The sequence below is a fragment of the Mobula birostris genome, chromosome 9 (genome assembly GCF_030028105.1).
Source record: "Mobula birostris isolate sMobBir1 chromosome 9, sMobBir1.hap1, whole genome shotgun sequence".
NCBI classification, from domain to species: domain Eukaryota; kingdom Metazoa; phylum Chordata; class Chondrichthyes; order Myliobatiformes; family Myliobatidae; genus Mobula; species Mobula birostris.
Genome location: NC_092378.1, coordinates 158,465,655 through 158,482,883, shown reverse-complemented (window position 1 = coordinate 158,482,883; position 17,229 = coordinate 158,465,655). Strand labels below are relative to the sequence as shown.

Sequence of the window (17,229 nt, the reverse complement as noted above, 5' to 3'; positions counted from 1 at the left end):
CATTCCAGAAAGAGCTGTTAATTGAGAATTGGGAAGTGGTACTAAGCAAATTGTTGATGCTGCAGAATGACAAGTCACTGGGCTCTAGTGGAATTCATGGGATCGTTAATGCCTTACTTTCAGTTTTCTGGATTCAGTGATAGTTCCATTGGATTGAAAAACAGCAAATATAATGTAATCAAAAATAGGATAATAGAAAGTAAGAAACTACAGACCAGTAGTTTGCAGTGGAGATATTGTTAAAGCATGTTATGATGGGATACTTTATTTAACTAAAAGAAATCAAAGACAGTTTACATTGCTTTGTAAAAAGTTTGACAAATTTACTGGAGTTCTTCGAAGTAACATGCATTTTTAAGGATGGTCAGACTATGGAGGGCTATGGTTCCGGTGCAGACTGGTGGGAGCAAGCAGTTTAAAAGGTTCAGCATGGATTGGATGGGCCAAAGGGCCTATTTCTGTGCTGTACCCTTTGATGGCGATGACTGGTCCCTGTTCAGGGTTAGGTGCTGAGATGGTCCTTCACTGAATGCCTGTTTCAATCCCTGGAAGAGGATTCCAGTGGGATTCCCTTTCGGGGGAATGATGGACATTTCTTGGGCACTGAGACAATCAGGCCCCTGCTGATGACAGGCTCTCCCAGGCAGTCCAGCTGTGTGGTTTGGCTCAGCTCCTGCCAGCACCAGGGACTCCAGCTGTTTACCTGATGCGTTCAGAGGTGGTTCAGACCACAACCATCGGTCAGATCTAAGGTTCACAGGAATTCTGCCCTGTCTTTCTAAATCGCTGCTTCAAGGTAGCATCAGAATCCTGGAAATAATTTTCCCATGGAATCCGCTGTCTTCAGAATGATAATAAACAATGTGTTTTAAAAGGTAAGCAAGGATTTAAAGCGTCTGTCATCTCACAAAGTTACCAACTGTGAACGAATTCCCCACTGTCGGTCAGGCTGGGGCAGCAGTCACTGTGTTTGGCTGAAGCTCTGTACACCTCACTTTTAACATTCGTAGTCAAATCCCCACGACTGAACTCACTACCACCTCCGAGGTTATACCGCTTATTGTGCAAACACACTTCATTATTTGTGAATGTATTTGGATAATAATACACTATGCGCAGTGAAAGTTACACTGAGGTGCACTGAGGTATGGAGGAACATTTTTTCATTTGTCAGAATACACGTGTGGTTGAGTGACAATAAACAAACTTCTAAACATGCCAACACCTAGCCTGTCACTTCCCAGTCAAACCCTACACTGACAAACCCCTCCCTGGAAAACCCGACACTGTCAAAGCCTACCCTGACAAACCCTCCCTGTCAAAACCCTCCCCGTCAAACCCTCCCTGTCAAACCCTACACTGACAAACTCCTCCCTGGAAAACCCGACACAGTCAAAGCCTACCCTGACAAACCCTCCCTGTCAAAACCCTCCCTGTCAAAACTCTCCCCGTCAAACCCTCCCTGTCAAACCCTACACTGACAAGCCCCGCCCTGCCAAACCCCTGCCAGTCATACGCCTCCCTGTCAAACCCTCCCTGTCAAACCCTACACTGACAAACCCCTCCCTGTCAAACCCCTCCCTGACAAACCCATCCCTGTCAAACACCTCCCCGTCAAACCCCTCCCTGTCAAACCCCTCCCGGACAAACCCCTCCCCATCAAACCCCTCCCTGTCAAACCCCTCCCTGTCAAACCCCTCCCCGACAAACCCCTCCCCATCGAACCACTCACTGACAAACCCATCCCCGTCAAACCCCTCCCTGTCAAATCCCTCCCCGTCAAAACCCTCCCTGACAAACCACTGACAAACCAATCCCTGTAAAACCCCTCCTCGACAAACCCCTTCCCGTCAAACCCCTCCCTGTCAAACCACTCCCCGTCAAACCCCAGCCTGTCAAACCTCTCCCCGACAAAACCCTCCCTTTCAAACCCCTCCCTGACAAACCCCTCCCCGTCAAACCACTCCCTGTCAAACCCCTTCCCGACAAAACCCTCCCCATCGAACCCCTCACTGACAAACCAATCCCCGTCAAAACCCTCCCTGACAAACCTCTGACAAACCACTCGCTATAGAACCCCTCACCAACAAACCCCTCCCTGTCAAACCCGTCCCTGTCAAACCTCTCCCCGTCAAACCCCACCCCGTCAAACCCCTCCCCGACAAACCCCGCCCTGTCAAACTCCTCCCTGAGAAACCCCACCGCGTCAAACCCCTCCCTGTCAAAACCCTTCCCGTCAAACCTCTCTCAGACAAACCACTCCCCGTCAAACACCTCCCTGTCAAACCCCTCCCCGCCAAACGCCTCCCTGACAAACCCCCCCGTCAAACCCCTCCCTGACAAACCCCTCCTTGTCAAACCCCTCCCTGACAAACCCCACCCTGTCAAATCCCTCCATGTCAAACCCCTCACTGACAAATCCCTCCCCATCAAACACCTCCCCGTCAAACCCCTCCCCGTCAAACCCTACACTGACAACGCCTCCCTGTCAAACCCATCCCGGTCAAACCCCTCCCTGACAAACCCTTCTCCGTCAAACCTCTCCCCGACAAACCCCTCCCTGTCAAACCCCTCCCTGTCAAACCCTCCCCGTCAAACCCTACACTGACAAACCCCCCCAGACAAACCCCACCCTGTCAAACCCCTCCCTGTCAAACCCCTCCTGTCAAACCCCTCCCCGTTAAACCCTACACTGACAAACCCCTCCGTGACAAACCCCTCCCTGACCAACACCTCCCTGTCAAACCTCTCCCTGACAAACCCCTCCCTGTCAAACCCCTCCCTGTCAAACCATTCCCTATCAAACCCCTCCCCGTCAAACCCTACACTGACAAACCCCACCTTCACCTTGTCAAACCCATCCCCCGTCAAACCCCTCCCTATCAAACCCCACCCCGTCAAAACCCTCCCTGACAAACCCCTCCCTGTTAAACCCATCCCCGACAAACCCTCCCTGTCAATCCCCTCCCTGACCAAACCCCTCCCCGACAAACCCCTCCCTGTCAATCCCCTCCCGGACAAACCCCTCCCCATCAAACCCCTCCCTGTCAAACCCCTCCCTATCAAACCCCTCCCTGACAAACCCCTCCCCATCGAACCACTCACTGACAAACCCATCCCCGTCAAACCCCCTCCCTGTCAAATCCCTCCCCGTCAAAACCCTCCCTGACAAACCACTGACAAAACCAATCCCTGTAAAACCCCTCCTCAACAAACCCTTCCGTCAAACCTCTCCGTCAAACCCCCTTCCCGACAAAACCCTCCCCATTGAACCCCTCACTGACAAACCAATCCCCGTCAAAACCCTCCCTGACAAACCTCTTACAAACCACTCCCTATAGAACCCCTCACCAACAATCCCCTCCCTGTCAAAACCCGTCCCTGTCAAACCTCTCCCCGTCAAACCCCACCCCGTCAAACCCTCCCCGACAAACCCCGCCCTGTCAAACCCATCCCCGTCAAACCCTCCCCGTCAAACCCCTCCCTGTCAAACTCCTCCCTGAGAAACCCCACCCCGTCAAACCCCTCCCTGTCAAAACCCTCCCCGTCAAACCTCTCCCCGTCAAACCACTCCACAACCCCTCCCTGACAAACCCCTCCCGACAAACCCACCCTTTCAAACCCCTCCCTGTCAAACCCCTCCGTGTCAAAACCCTCCCTGTCAAACCCTCCCCGACAGACCCTCCCTGTCAAACCCCTCCCTGTCAAACCCCTCCCCGACACACCCCTTCCCCATCAAACCCCTCCCTGACAAACCACTCCCTGAAAAACCCCTCCCCGACAAACCCCACCCTTTCAAACCCCTCCCTGTCAAACCCCTCCCTGTCAAACCCCTCCCTGACAGGACCCATCCCTGTCAAACCCCTCCCTGTCAAACCCCTCCCCGACACACCCCTCCCCATCAAACCCCTCCCTGACAAACCACTCCCTGAAAAACCCCTCCCCGTCAAACCTCTCCACGTCAAAAGCCTCCCTGAGAAACCTCCCCCTGACAAACCCTTCTCCGTCAAACCCCTCCCTGACAAACCTCTCCCCGACAAACCCCTCCCTGTCAAACCCCTCCTGTCAAAACCCTCCCCATTACACCCTACACTGACAAACCCCTCCCTGTCAAACCCCTCCCTGTCAAACCCTCCCCGTCAAACCCTACACTGACAAACCCCTCCCAGACAAACCCCACCCTGTCAAACCCCTCCCCGACAAACCCCACCCTTTCAAACCCCTCCCTGTCAAACCCCTCCGTGTCAAACCCCTCCCAGACAAACCCCACCCTGTCAAACCCCTCCCCGACAAACCCCTCCCTGTCACAACCCCTCCAACACACACCCCTCCCTGTCAAACCCCTTCCTTACAAAGCTCTCCCCATCAAACCCCTCCCTGACAAACCACTCCGACAAACCCCTCCCTGTCAAACCTCTCCCCATCAAACCACTCCTCGACAAACCCCTCCCTGAAAACCCCTCCCCGTCAAACCTCTCCACGTCAAACCCCTCCCTGAGAACCTCCCATGACAAACCTTCTCCGTCAAACCCCTCTCTGACAAACCTCTCCCCGACAAACCCCTCCCTGTCAAACCCCTCCCTGTCAAACCCCTCCTGTCAAACCCCTCCCGTTAAACCCTACACTGACAAACCCCTCCCTGACAAACCCCTCCCTGACCAACACCTCCCTGTCAAACCCCTCCGCGTCAAACCCCTCCCTGTCAACCCTCCCCGTCAAACCCTACACTGACAAACCCCACCCCGACCAACACCTCACTGTCAAGCCCCCTCCCAGACAAACCCCTCCCCGACAAACCCCTCCCGTCAAACCCCTACACTGACAAACCCCTCCCTGTCAAACCCCTCCCGGTCAAACCCCTCCCTGACAAACCCCTCTCCGTCAAACCCGTCCCTGACAAACCGCTCCCCATCAACCCCCTCCCCATCAAACCCTCCCTGTCAAACCCCTCCTGTCAAACCCCTCCCCGTCAAACCCTACACTTACAAACCCCTCCCTGACAAACCCTTCTTTGCCAAACCCCTCCCCGACAAACCCCACCCTGTCCAATCCCCTCCCCGACAAACCCTACACTGACAAACCCCTCCTGACAAACCCCTCCCTGAACAACACCTCCCTGTCAAACCCCCTCCCCGACAAACGCCTCCCGTCAAACCCCTCCCCAACAAACCCTACACTGACAAACCCCTCCCTGTCAAACCTCTCCCGGTCAAACCCTTCTCTGTCAAACCCCTCCCTGACAAATCTCTCTCCGTCAAACCCTACACTGACAAACCCCTCCCAGACAAACCCCACCCTGGCAAACCACTCCCCGTCAAACCCATCCCTGTCAAACCCTCCCCGTCAAACCCCTCCCCAACAAACCCCTCCCTGACAAACCCTTCCCCGTCAAACCTCTCCCTATCAAACCCCTCAACGTCAGACCCCTCCCTGACAAACCTCTCCCCATCAACTCCCTCCCCGTCAACCCTACACTGACAAACCCCTCCCGTCAAACCCCTCCAGTCAAAACACCTCCCTGAGAAACCCCATCCTTGACAAACACTTCTCCGTCAAACCCCTCCTCGACCAACACCTCCCTGTCAAACCCCTCCCAGACAAATCCCTCCCCGACAAATCCCTCCCCGTCAAACGCTTCCTGTCAAAATCCTTCCCCGTCAAAACCTACACTGACAAAACCCCTCCCAGACAAACCCCTCCCTGTCAAACCTCTCACCATCAAACCCCTCCGTGTCAAACCCCTCCCTGTCAAACCGCACCCCCGTCAAACCCCTCCCTGACAAACCCCTCCCTGATAAACACCTCCCTGTCAAAACCCTCCACGTCAAACCCCTCCCTGTCAAACCCTCCCCGTCAAACCCTCCCCGTCAAACCCTACACTGACAAACCCTCCCTGTCAAACCCCTCCCGGTCAAACCTCTCCCTGACAAACCCCTCCCTGTCAAACCCCTCCCCGTCAAACACTACACTGACAAACCCACCCTGGCAAACCACTCCCCGTCAAACCCCTCCCTGTCAAACCCCTCCCCGTCAAACCCCTCCCCAACAAACCCCTCCCTGTCAAACCACACCCTGACAAACCACTCCCCGTCAAACCCCTCCCCAACAAACCCCTCCCCATCAAACCCTACACTGACAAAGCACTCCCTGTCAAACCCCTCGCGCCAAACTCCTCCCAGGAGAAACCCCTCCCTGACAAACCCCTCCCGATCAAAACCTCCCTGTCAAACCCCTCGCAGACAAGCCAGTCCCCGATAAACCCCTCCCCGTCAAACGCTTCCTGTCAAACCCCTCCCCATCAAACCCTACACTGAAAAACCCTCCCAGACAAACCCCTCTCTCTCAAACCCCAGCCCGTCAAACCCCTCCCTGTCAAACCTATCACCATCAAACCCCTCCCTGTCAAACCGCACCCCGTCAAACCCCTCCCTGACAAACCCCTCCCTGTCAAACCCTTCCCGTCAAAACCTACACTGACAAACACCTCCCAGACAAACCCCTCCCTGTCAAACCCCAGCCCGTCAAACCCTCTCTGTCAACCTCTCACCATCAAACCCCTCCGCATCAAACCCTCCCCGTCAAACCCTATACTGACAAACCCCTCCCTAACAAACCCATCCCCGACAACACCTCCCTGTCAAGCCCCCTCCCAGACAAACCCCTCCCCGTCAAACCCTACACTGACAAACCCCTCCCTGTCAAACCCTCCCGGTCAAACCTCTCCCTGACAAACCCCTCTCCGTCAAACCCGTCCCTGACAAACCGCTCCCCATCAACCCCCTCCCCGTTAAACCCTCCCTGTCAAACCCCTCCTGTCAAACCCCTCCCCGTCAAACCCTACCACTGACAAACCCCTCCGTGACAAACCCCTCCCTGACAAACCCTTCTTTGCCAAACCCCTCCCCGACAAACCCCACCCTGTCCAATCCCCTCCCCGACAAACCCTACACTGACAAACCCCTCCCTGACAAACCCCTCCCTGAACAACACCTCCCTGTCAAACCCCTCCCCGACAAACCCCACCCTGTCCAATCCCCTCCCCGACAAACCCCTCCCTGAACAACACCTCCCTGTCAAACCCCTCCCCGACAAACGCCTCCCCGTCAAACCCCTCCCCAACAAACCCTATGCTGACAAACCCCTCCCTGTCAAACCTCTCCCGGTCAAACCCTTCCCTGACAAACCCCTCCCCTGACAAACCCTTCTTCGTCAAACCCCTCCCTGACAAACCCCTCTCCGTCAAACCCTACACTGACAAACCCCTCCCAGACAAACCCCCACCCTGGTAAACCCCTCCCCGTCAAACCCATCCCTGTCAAACCCCTCCCCGTCAAACCCCTCCCCGACAAACCCCTCCCTGTCAAACCCCTCCTCGACAAACCCCTCCCTGTCAAACCCCTCCATAACAAACCCCTCCTCCTCAAACTTCTCCCCGTCAAACCCTCCCCAACCCCACAAACCCCTCCCTGACAACCCCTCCCTGACAAACCCCTCCCCGTCAAACATCTCCCTATCAAACCCCTCAACGTCAGACCCCTCGCTGACAAACCTCTCCCCATCAACTCCCTCCCCGTCAAACCCTACACTGACAAACCCCTCGCTGTCAAACCCCCTCCCCGTCAAACCCTACACTGACAAACCCCACCCTGGCAAACCACTCCCCGTCAAACCCCTCCCTGTCAAACACCTCCCCGTCAAACCCCTCCACGTCAAACCCCTCCTATCAAACACCTCCACGTCAAACCCCTCGCTGACAAACCCCTCCCCATCAAACCCTGCACTGACAAAGCCCTCCCTGTCAAACCCCTCCCGGTCAAACTCCTCCCAGAGAAACCTCTCCCTGACAAACCCCTCCCAGACAAACCACTCCCCGATAAACCCCTCCCGGTCAAACGCTTCCTGTCAAACACCTCCCCATCAAACCCTACACTGACAAACCCCTCCAGACAAACCCCCTCCCTGTCAAACCCCAGCACGTCAAACCCCTCTCTGTCAAACTCTCACCATCAAACCCCTCCGCGTCAAACCCCTCCCTGTCAAACCGCACCCCGTCAAACCCCACCCTGACAAATCCCTCTCCGATAAACCCATCCCTGTCAAACTCCTGCACATCAAACCCCTCCCTGACAAACCCCTCCCTGTCAAACCCCTCCGCGTCAATCCCCTCCCCGTCAAACCCACCCCGTCAAACCCTACACTGACAAACCCCTCCCTGACAACCCCTCCCCGACCAACACCTCCCTGTCAAGCCCCTCCAAGACAAACCCCTCCCCGACAAACCCCTCCCCGTCAAACCCTACACTGACAAACCCCTCCCTGTCAAACCCCTCCCAGTCAAACCCCTCCCTGACAAACCACTCTCCGTCAAACCCTCCCTGTCAAACCCCTCCCGTCAAACCCATCCCCGTTAAACCCTACACTGACAAACCCCTCCGTGACAAACCCCTCCCTGACAAACCCTTCTTCGCCAAACCCCTCCCCGACAAACCCCACCCTGTCCAATCCCCTCCCTGAACAACACCTCCCTGTCAAACCCCTCCCCGACAAACACCTCCCCGTCAAACCCTACACTGACAAACCCCTCCCTGTCAAACCTCTCCTGGTCAAACCCTTCCCTGACAAACCCTCCCTGACAAACCCTTCTCCGTCAAACCCCTCCCTGACAAACCCCTCTCCGTCAAACCCTACACTGACAAACCCCTCCCAGACAAACCCCATCCTGGCAAACCCCTCCCCGTCAAACCCATCCCTGTCAAACCCTTCCCCGTCAAACCCCTCCCCGACAAACCCCTCCCTGTCAAATCCCTCCTCGACAAACCCCTCCCTGTCAAACCCCTCCTCCTCAAACTTCTCCCCGTTCAACCCCTCCCCAACAAACCCCTCCCTGACAAACCCCTTCCCGTCAAAACCCTCCCTATCAAACCCCTCAACGTCAGACCCCTCGCTGACAAACCTCTCCCCATCAACTCCTTCCCTGTCAAACCCTACACTGACAAACCCCTCACTGTCAAACCCCTCCCAGTCAACACCTCTGAGAAACCCCATCCTTGACAAACACTTCTCCGTCAAACCCCTCCCTGACAAACACCTCCCCGACAAACCCCTCCCGTCAAACCCTCCCGTCAAACCCCTACACTGTCAAACCCCTCCCAGACAAAACTCTCCCCGTCAACCCCTCCTGTAAACCCCTCCCTGTCAAACCCCAGCCCGTCAAACCCCTCCCCGTCAAACCCTCCACGTCAACCCCTCCTGAGAATCCCCTCCCTGTCAAACCCCTCCACGTCAAACTCCTCACTGACAAACCCCTCCCCGTCAAACCCCTACACTGACAAACCCCTCCCTGTCAAACCACTCCAGGTCAAACCCCTCCCTGACAAACCCCTCCTTGTCAAACCCCTCCTGACAAACCCCACCCTGTCAAATCCCTCCATGTCAAACCCACCCTGTCAAATCCCTCATGTCAAACCCCTCACTGACAAATCCCTCCCCATCAAACACCTCCCGTCAAACCCCTCCCCGTCAAACCCTACACTGACAACGCCTCCCTGTCAAACCCATCCGGTCAAACCCCTCCCTGACAAACCCTTCTCCGTCAAACCTCTCCCCGACAAACCCCTCCCTGTCAAACCCTCCCCGTCAAACCCTACACTGACAAACCCCTCCCAGACAAACCCCACCCTGTCAAACCCCTCCCTGTCAAACCCCTCCTGTCAAACCCCTCCCCGTTAAACCCTACACTGACAAACCCCTCCGTGACAAACCCCTCCCTGACCAACACCTCCCTGTCAAACCTCTCCCCGACAAACCCCTCCCTGTCAAACCATTCCCTATCAAACCCCTCCCGTCAAACCCTACACTGACAAACCCTCCCTGACAAACCCCACCTTGTCAAACCCATCCCCGTCAAACCCCTCCCTATCAAACCCCACCCCGTCAAAACCCTCCCTGACAAACCCCTCCTGTTAAACCATCCCCGACAAACCCCATCCTGTCAAACCCCTGCCTGACAAACCCCTCCCTGTCAAACCCCTCCAACACACACCCCTCCCTGTCAAACCCCTTCCTTACAAAGCTCTCCCCATCAAACCCCTCCCTGACAAACCACTCCCTGACAAACCCCTCCCTGTCAAACCTCTCCCCATCAAACCACTCCTCGACAAACCCCTCCCTGAAAAACCCCTCCCGTCAAACCTCTCCACGTCAAACCCCTCCCTGAGAAACCTCCCCATGACAAAACCCTTCTCCGTCAAACCCCTCTCTGACAAACCTCTCCCCAACAAAACCCCTCCCTGTCAAACACCCCTCCCTGTCAAACCCCTCCTGTCAAACCCCTCCCCGTTAAACCCTACACTGACAAACCCCTCCCTGACAAACCCCTCCCTGACCAACACCTCCCCTGTCAAACCCCTCCGCGTCAAACCCCTCCCTGTCAAACCCTCCCCGTCAAACCCTACACTGACAAACCCCACCCGACCAACACCTCACTGTCAAGCCCCCTCCCAGACAAACCCCTCCCCGACAAACCCCTCCCCGTCAAACCCTACACTGACAAACCCCTCCCTGTCAAACCCCTCCCGGTCAAACCCCTCCCTGACAAACCCCTCTCCGTCAAACCCCGTCCCTGACAAACCGCTCCCCATCAACCCCCTCCCCATCAACCCTCCCTGTCAAACCCCTCCCCGTCAAACCTACACTTACAAACCCCTCCCTGACAAACCCTTCTTTGCCAAACCCCTCCTGTCAAACCCCTCCCCGTTAAACCCTACACTGACAACCCCTCCCTGACAAACCCCTCCCCTGAACAACACCTCCCTGTCAAACCCTCCCGACAAACCCTCCCTGTCAAACCCCTCCCCGACAAACCCTACACTGACAAACCCCTCCCTGACAAATCCTCCCCGTCAAACCCCACCCCGTCAAACCCCTCCCCGACAAACCCCGCCCTGTCAAACCCATCCCGTCAAACTCCTCCCCGTCAAACCCCTCCCTGTCAAACTCCTCCCTGAGAAACCCCACCCCGTCAAACCCCTCCCTGTCAAAACCCTCCCCGTCAAACCTCTCCCCGTCAAACCACTCCACAACAAACCCCTCCCTGTCAAACCCCTCCCCGACAGACCCCTCCCTGTCAAACCCCTCCACGACACACCCCTCCCCATCAAACCCCTCCCTGACAAACCACTCCCTGAAAAACCCCTCCCCGACAAACCCACCCTTTCAAACCCCTCCCTGTCAAACCCCTCCCCGACAGACCCCTCCCTGTCAAACCCCTCCCTGTCAAACCCCTCCCTGACACACCCCTCCCCATCAAACCCCTCCCTGTCAAACCACTCCTGTCAAACCCCTCCCCATTACACCCTACACTGACGAACCCCCTCCCTGTCAAACCCACCCTGTCAACCCTCCCCGTCATACCCTACACTGACAAACCCCTCCCAGACAAACCCCACCCTGTCAAACCCCTCCCCGACAAACCCCACCCTTTCAAACCCCTCCCTGTCAAACCCCTCCGTGTCAAACCCCTCCCCGACAAACCCCACCCTGTCAAACCCCTGCCTGACAACCCCTCCCTGTCAAACCCCTCCAACACACACCCCTCCCTGTCAAAAACCCCTTCCTTACAAAGCTCTCCCCATCAAACCCCTCCCTGACAAACCACTCCCTGACAAACCACTCCCTGACAAACCCCTCCCTGTCAAACCTCTCCCCATCAAACCACTTCTCGACAAACCCCTTCCCGTCAAACCTCTCCGTCAAACCCCTTCCCGACAAAACCCTCCCCATTGAACCCCTCACTGACAAACCAATCCCCGTCAAAACCCTCCCTGACAAACCTCTTACAAACCACTCCCTATAGAACCCCTCACCAACAATCCCCTCCCTGTCAAACCCGTCCCTGTCAAACCTCTCCCCGTCAAACCCCACCCCGTCAAACCCCTCCCCGACAAACCCCGCCCTGTCAAACCCATTCCGTCAAACCCCTCCCCGTCAAACCCCTCCCTGTCAAACTCCTCCCTGAGAAACCCCACCCCGTCAAACCCCTCCCTGTCAAAACCCTCCCCGTCAAACCTCTTCCCCGTCAAACCACTCCACAACCCCTCCCTGACAAACCCCTCCCCGACAAACCCCACCTTTCAAACCCCTCCCTGTCAAACCCCTCCGTGTCAAACCCCTCCTGTCAAACCCCTCCCGACAGACCCCTCCTGTCAAACCCCTCCCTGTCAAACCCCTCCCCGACACACCCCTCCCCATCAAACCCCTCCCTGACAAACCACTCCCTGAAAAACCCCTCCCCGTCAAACCTCTCCACGTCAAAAGCCTCCCTGAGAAACCTCCCCCTGACAAACCCTTCTCCGTCAAACCCCTCCCTGACAAACCTCTCCCCGACAAACCCCTCCCTGTCAAACCCCTCCTGTCAAAACCCCTCCCCATTACACCCTACACTGACAACCCCTCCCTGTCAAACCCCACCCTGTCAAACCCCTCCTGTCAAACCCCTCCCCATTACACCTACACTGACAAACCCCTCCCTGTCAAACCCCACCCTGTCAAACCCTCCCGTCAAACCCCACACTGACAAACCCCCTCCCTGTCAAACCCTCCGTGTCAAACCCCTCCCCGACAAACCCCACCCTGTCAAACCCTGCCTGACAAACCCCTCCCTGTCAAACCCCTCCAACACACACCCCTCCCTGTCAAACCCCTCCAACACACACCCCCTCCCTGTCAAACCCCTTCCTTACAAAGCTCTCCCCATCAAACCCCTCCCTGACAAACCACTCCGACAAACCCCTCCCTGTCAAACCTCTCCCCATCAAACCACTCCTCGACAAACCCCTCCCTGAAAAAACCCCTCCCCGTCAAACCTCTCCACGTCAAACCCCTCCCTGAGAAACCTCCCCATGACAAACCCTTCTCCGTCAAACCCCTCTCTGACAAACCTTTCCCCCGACAAACCCCTCCCTGTCAAACCCCTCCTGTCAAACCCCCTCCCCGTTAAACCCTACACTGACAAACCCCTCCCAGACAAACCCCTCCCTGACCAAACACCTCCCTGTCAAACCCCTCCGCGTCAAACCCCTCCCTGTCAAACCCTCCCCGTCAAACCCTACACTGACAAACCCCACCCCGACCAACACCTCACTGTCAAGCCCCCCTCCCAGACAAACCCCTCCCCGACAAACCCCTCCCCGTCAAACCTACACTGACAAACCCCACCCCGACCAACACCTCACTGTCAAGCCCCCCTCCCAGACAAAACCCCTCCCGACAAACCCCTCCCCGTCAAACCCTACACTGACAAACCCCTCCCTGTCAAACCCCTCCCGGTCAAACCCCTCCCTGACAAACCCCTCTCCGTCAAACCCGTCCCCTGACAAACCGCTCCCCATCAACCCCCTCCCCATCAAACCCTCCCTGTCAAACCCCTCCTGTCAAACCCCTCCCCGTCAAACCCTACACTTACAAACCCCTCCCTGACAACCCCTCCCTGAACAACACCTCCCTGTCAAACCCCTCCCCGACAAACCCCTCCCTGTCAAACCCCTCCCCGACAAACCCTACACTGACAAACCCCTCCCTGACAAATCCCTCCCCGTCAAACCCCACCCCGTCAAACCCCTCACCGACAAACCCCGCCCTGTCAAACCCATCCCCGTCAAACTCCTCCCCGTCAAACCCCTCCCTGTCAAACTCCTCCCTGAGAAACCCCACCCCGTCAAACCCCTCCCTGTCAAAAACCCTCCCCGTCAAACCTCTCCCCGTCAAACCACTCCACAACAAACCCCTCCCTGTCAAACCCCTCCCCGACAGACCCCTCCCTGTCAAACCCCTCCCGACACACCCCTCCCCATCAAACCCCTCCCTGACAAACCACTCCCTGAAAAACCCCTCCCCGACACACCCCTCCCCATCAAACCCCTCCCTGACAAACCACTCCTGAAAAACCCCTCCCCGACAAACCCACCCCTTTCAAACCCCTCCCTGTCAAACCCCTCCCCGACAGACCCCTCCCTGTCAAACCCCTCCCTGTCAAACCCCTCCCCGACACACCCCTCCCCATCAAACCCCTTCCCTGTCAAACCACTCCTGTCAAACCCCTCCCCATTACACCCTACACTGACGAACCCCTCCCTGTCAAACCCCACCCTGTCAACCCTCCCCGTCATACCACCTACACTGACAAACCCCTCCCAGACAAACCCCACCCTGTCAAACCCCTCCCCGACAAACCCCACCCTTTCAAACCCCTCCCTGTCAAACCCCTCCGTGTCAAACCCCTCCCCGACAAACCCCACCCTGTCAAACCCCTGCCTGACAAAACCCCTCCCTGTCAAACCCCTCCAACACACACCCCTCCCTGTCAAACCCCTTCCTTACAAAGCTCTCCCCATCAAACCCTCCCTGACAAACCACTCCCTGACAAACCACTCCCTGACAAACCCCTCCCTGTCAAACCTCTCCCCATCAAACCACTTCTCGACAAACCCCTTCCCGTCAAACCTCTCCGTCAAACCCCTTCCCGACAAAACCCTCCCCATTGAACCCCTCACTGACAAACCAATCCCCGTCAAAACCCTCCTGACAAACCTCTTACAAACCACTCCCTATAGAACCCCTCACCAACAATCCCCTCCCTGTCAAACCCGTCCCCGTCAAACCTCTCCCCGTCAAACCCCACCCCGTCAAACCCCTCCCCGACAAACCCCGCCCTGTCAAACCATTCCCGTCAAACCCCTCCCCGTCAAACCCCTCCCTGTCAAACTCCTCCCTGAGAAACCCCACCCCGTCAAACCCCTCCCTGTCAAAACCCTCCCCGTCAAACCTCTCCCCGTCAAACCACTCCACAACCCCTCCCTGACAAACCCCTCCCCGACAAACCCCACCCTTTCAAACCCCTCCCTGTCAAACCCCTCCGTGTCAAACCCCTCCCTGTCAAACCCCTCCCCGACAGACCCCTCCCTGTCAAAACCCCTCCCTGTCAAACCCCTCCCCGACACACCCCTCCCCATCAAACCCCTCCCTGACAAACCACTCCCTGAAAAAACCCCTCCCCGTCAAACCTCTCCACGTCAAAAGCCTCCCTGAGAAACCTCCCCCTGACAAACCCTTCTCCGTCAAACCCCTCCCTGACAAACCTCTCCCCGACAAACCCCTCCCTGTCAAACCCCTCCTGTCAAACCCCTCCCCATTACACCCTACACTGACAAACCCCTCCCTGTCAAACCCCACCCTGTCAAACCCCTCCTGTCAAACCCCTCCCATTACACCCTACACTGACAAACCCTCCCTGTCAAACCCCACCCTGTCAAACCCTCCCCGTCAAACCCTACACTGACAAACCCCTCCCAGACAAACCCCACCCTGTCAAACCCCTCCCCGACAAACCCCACCCTTTCAAACCCCTCCCTGTCAAACCCCTCCGTGTCAAACCCCTCCCCGACAAACCCCACCCTGTCAAACCCCTGCCTGACAAACCCCTCCCTGTCAAACCCCTCCAACACACACCCCTCCCTGTCAAACCCCTCCAACACACACCCCTCCCTGTCAAACCCCTTCCTTACAAAGCTCTCCCATCAAACCCCTCCCTGACAAACCACTCCGACAAACCCCTCCCTGTCAAACCTCTCCCCATCAAACCACTCCTCGACAAACCCCTCCCTGAAAAACCCCTCCCCGTCAAAACCTCTCCACGTCAAACCCCTCCCTGAGAAACCTCCCCATGACAAACCCTTCTCCGTCAAACCCCTCTCTGACAAACCTTTCCCCGACAAACCCCTCCCTGTCAAACCCCCTCCCTGTCAAACCCCCCTGTCAAACCCCTCCCCGTTAAACCCTACACTGACAAACCCCTCCCAGACAAACCCCTCCCTGACCAACACTCCCTGTCAAACCCCTCCGCGTCAAAACCCCTCCCTGTCAAACCCTCCCCGTCAAACCCTACACTGACAAACCCCACCCCGACCAACACCTCACTGTCAAGCCCCCTCCCAGACAAACCCCTCCCCGACAAACCCCTCCCCGTCAAACCCTACACTGACAAACCCCACCCCGACCAACACCTCACTGTCAAGCCCCCTCCCAGACAAACCCCCCTCCCCGACAAACCGCTCCCCATCAACCCCCTCCCCATCAAACCCTCCCTGTCAAACCCCTCCTGTCAAACCCCTCCCCGTCAAAACCCTACACTTACAAACCCCTCCCTGACAAACCCTTCTTTGCCAAACCCCTCCCCGACAAACCCCACCCTGTCCAATCCCCTCCCCGACAAACCCTACACTGACAAACCCCTCCCTGACAAACCCCTCCCTGAACAACACCTCCCTGTCAAACCCCTCCCCGACAAACGCCTCCCCGTCAAACCCCTCCCCAACAAACCCTACACTGACAAACCCCTCCCTGTCAAACCTCTCCCGGTCAAACCCTTCCCTGACAAACCCCTCCCTGACAAACCCTTCTCTGTCAAACCCCTCCCTGACAAATCCCTCTCCGTCAAACCCTACACTGACAAACCCCTCCCAGACAAACCCCACCCTGGCAAACCACTCCCCAACAAACCCCTCCCTGACAAACCCTTCCCCGTCAAACCTCTCCCTATCAAACCCCTCAACGTCAGACCCCTCCCTGACAAACCTCTCCCCATCAACTCCCTCCCCGTCAAACCCTACACTGACAAACCCCTCCCCGTCAAACCCCTCTCAGTCAAACACCTCCCTGAGAAACCCCATCCTTGACAAACACTTCTCCGTCAAACCCCTCCCAGTCAAACACCTCCCTGACAAACTCCTCCTCGACCAACACCTCCCTGTCAAACCCCTCCCAGACAAATCCCTCCCCGACAAATCCCTCCCCGTCAAACGCTTCCTGTCAAATCCTTCCCCGTCAAAACCTACACTGACAAACCCCTCCCAGACAAACCCCTCCCTGTCAAACCTCTCACCATCAAACCCCTCCCCAACAAACCCCTCCCTGTCAAACCACACCCTGACAAACCACTCCCCGTCAAACCCCTCCCCAACAAACCCCTCCCCATCAAACCCTACACTGACAAAGCACTCCCTGTCAAACCCCTCGCGCCAAACTCCTCCCAGAGAAACCCCTCCCTGACAAACCCCTCCCCGACCAAAACCTCCCTGTCAAACCCCTCGCAGACAAGCCAGTCCCCGATAAACCCCTCCCCGTCAAACGCTTCCTGTCAAACCCCTCCCCATCAAACCCTACACTGACAAACCC

The 17,229-nt window shown here is 56.9% G+C and overlaps 1 protein-coding gene across 1 annotated transcript in view; it reads right to left on the bottom strand.

Annotated features, from left to right (window-relative positions):
* Positions 1-17,229, bottom strand: part of LOC140203504 (ankyrin-repeat and fibronectin type III domain-containing 1-like) — a 281,359-nt gene that overhangs the window by 48,418 nt on the left and 215,712 nt on the right. The gene's annotated exons all lie outside the window — the stretch shown is intronic.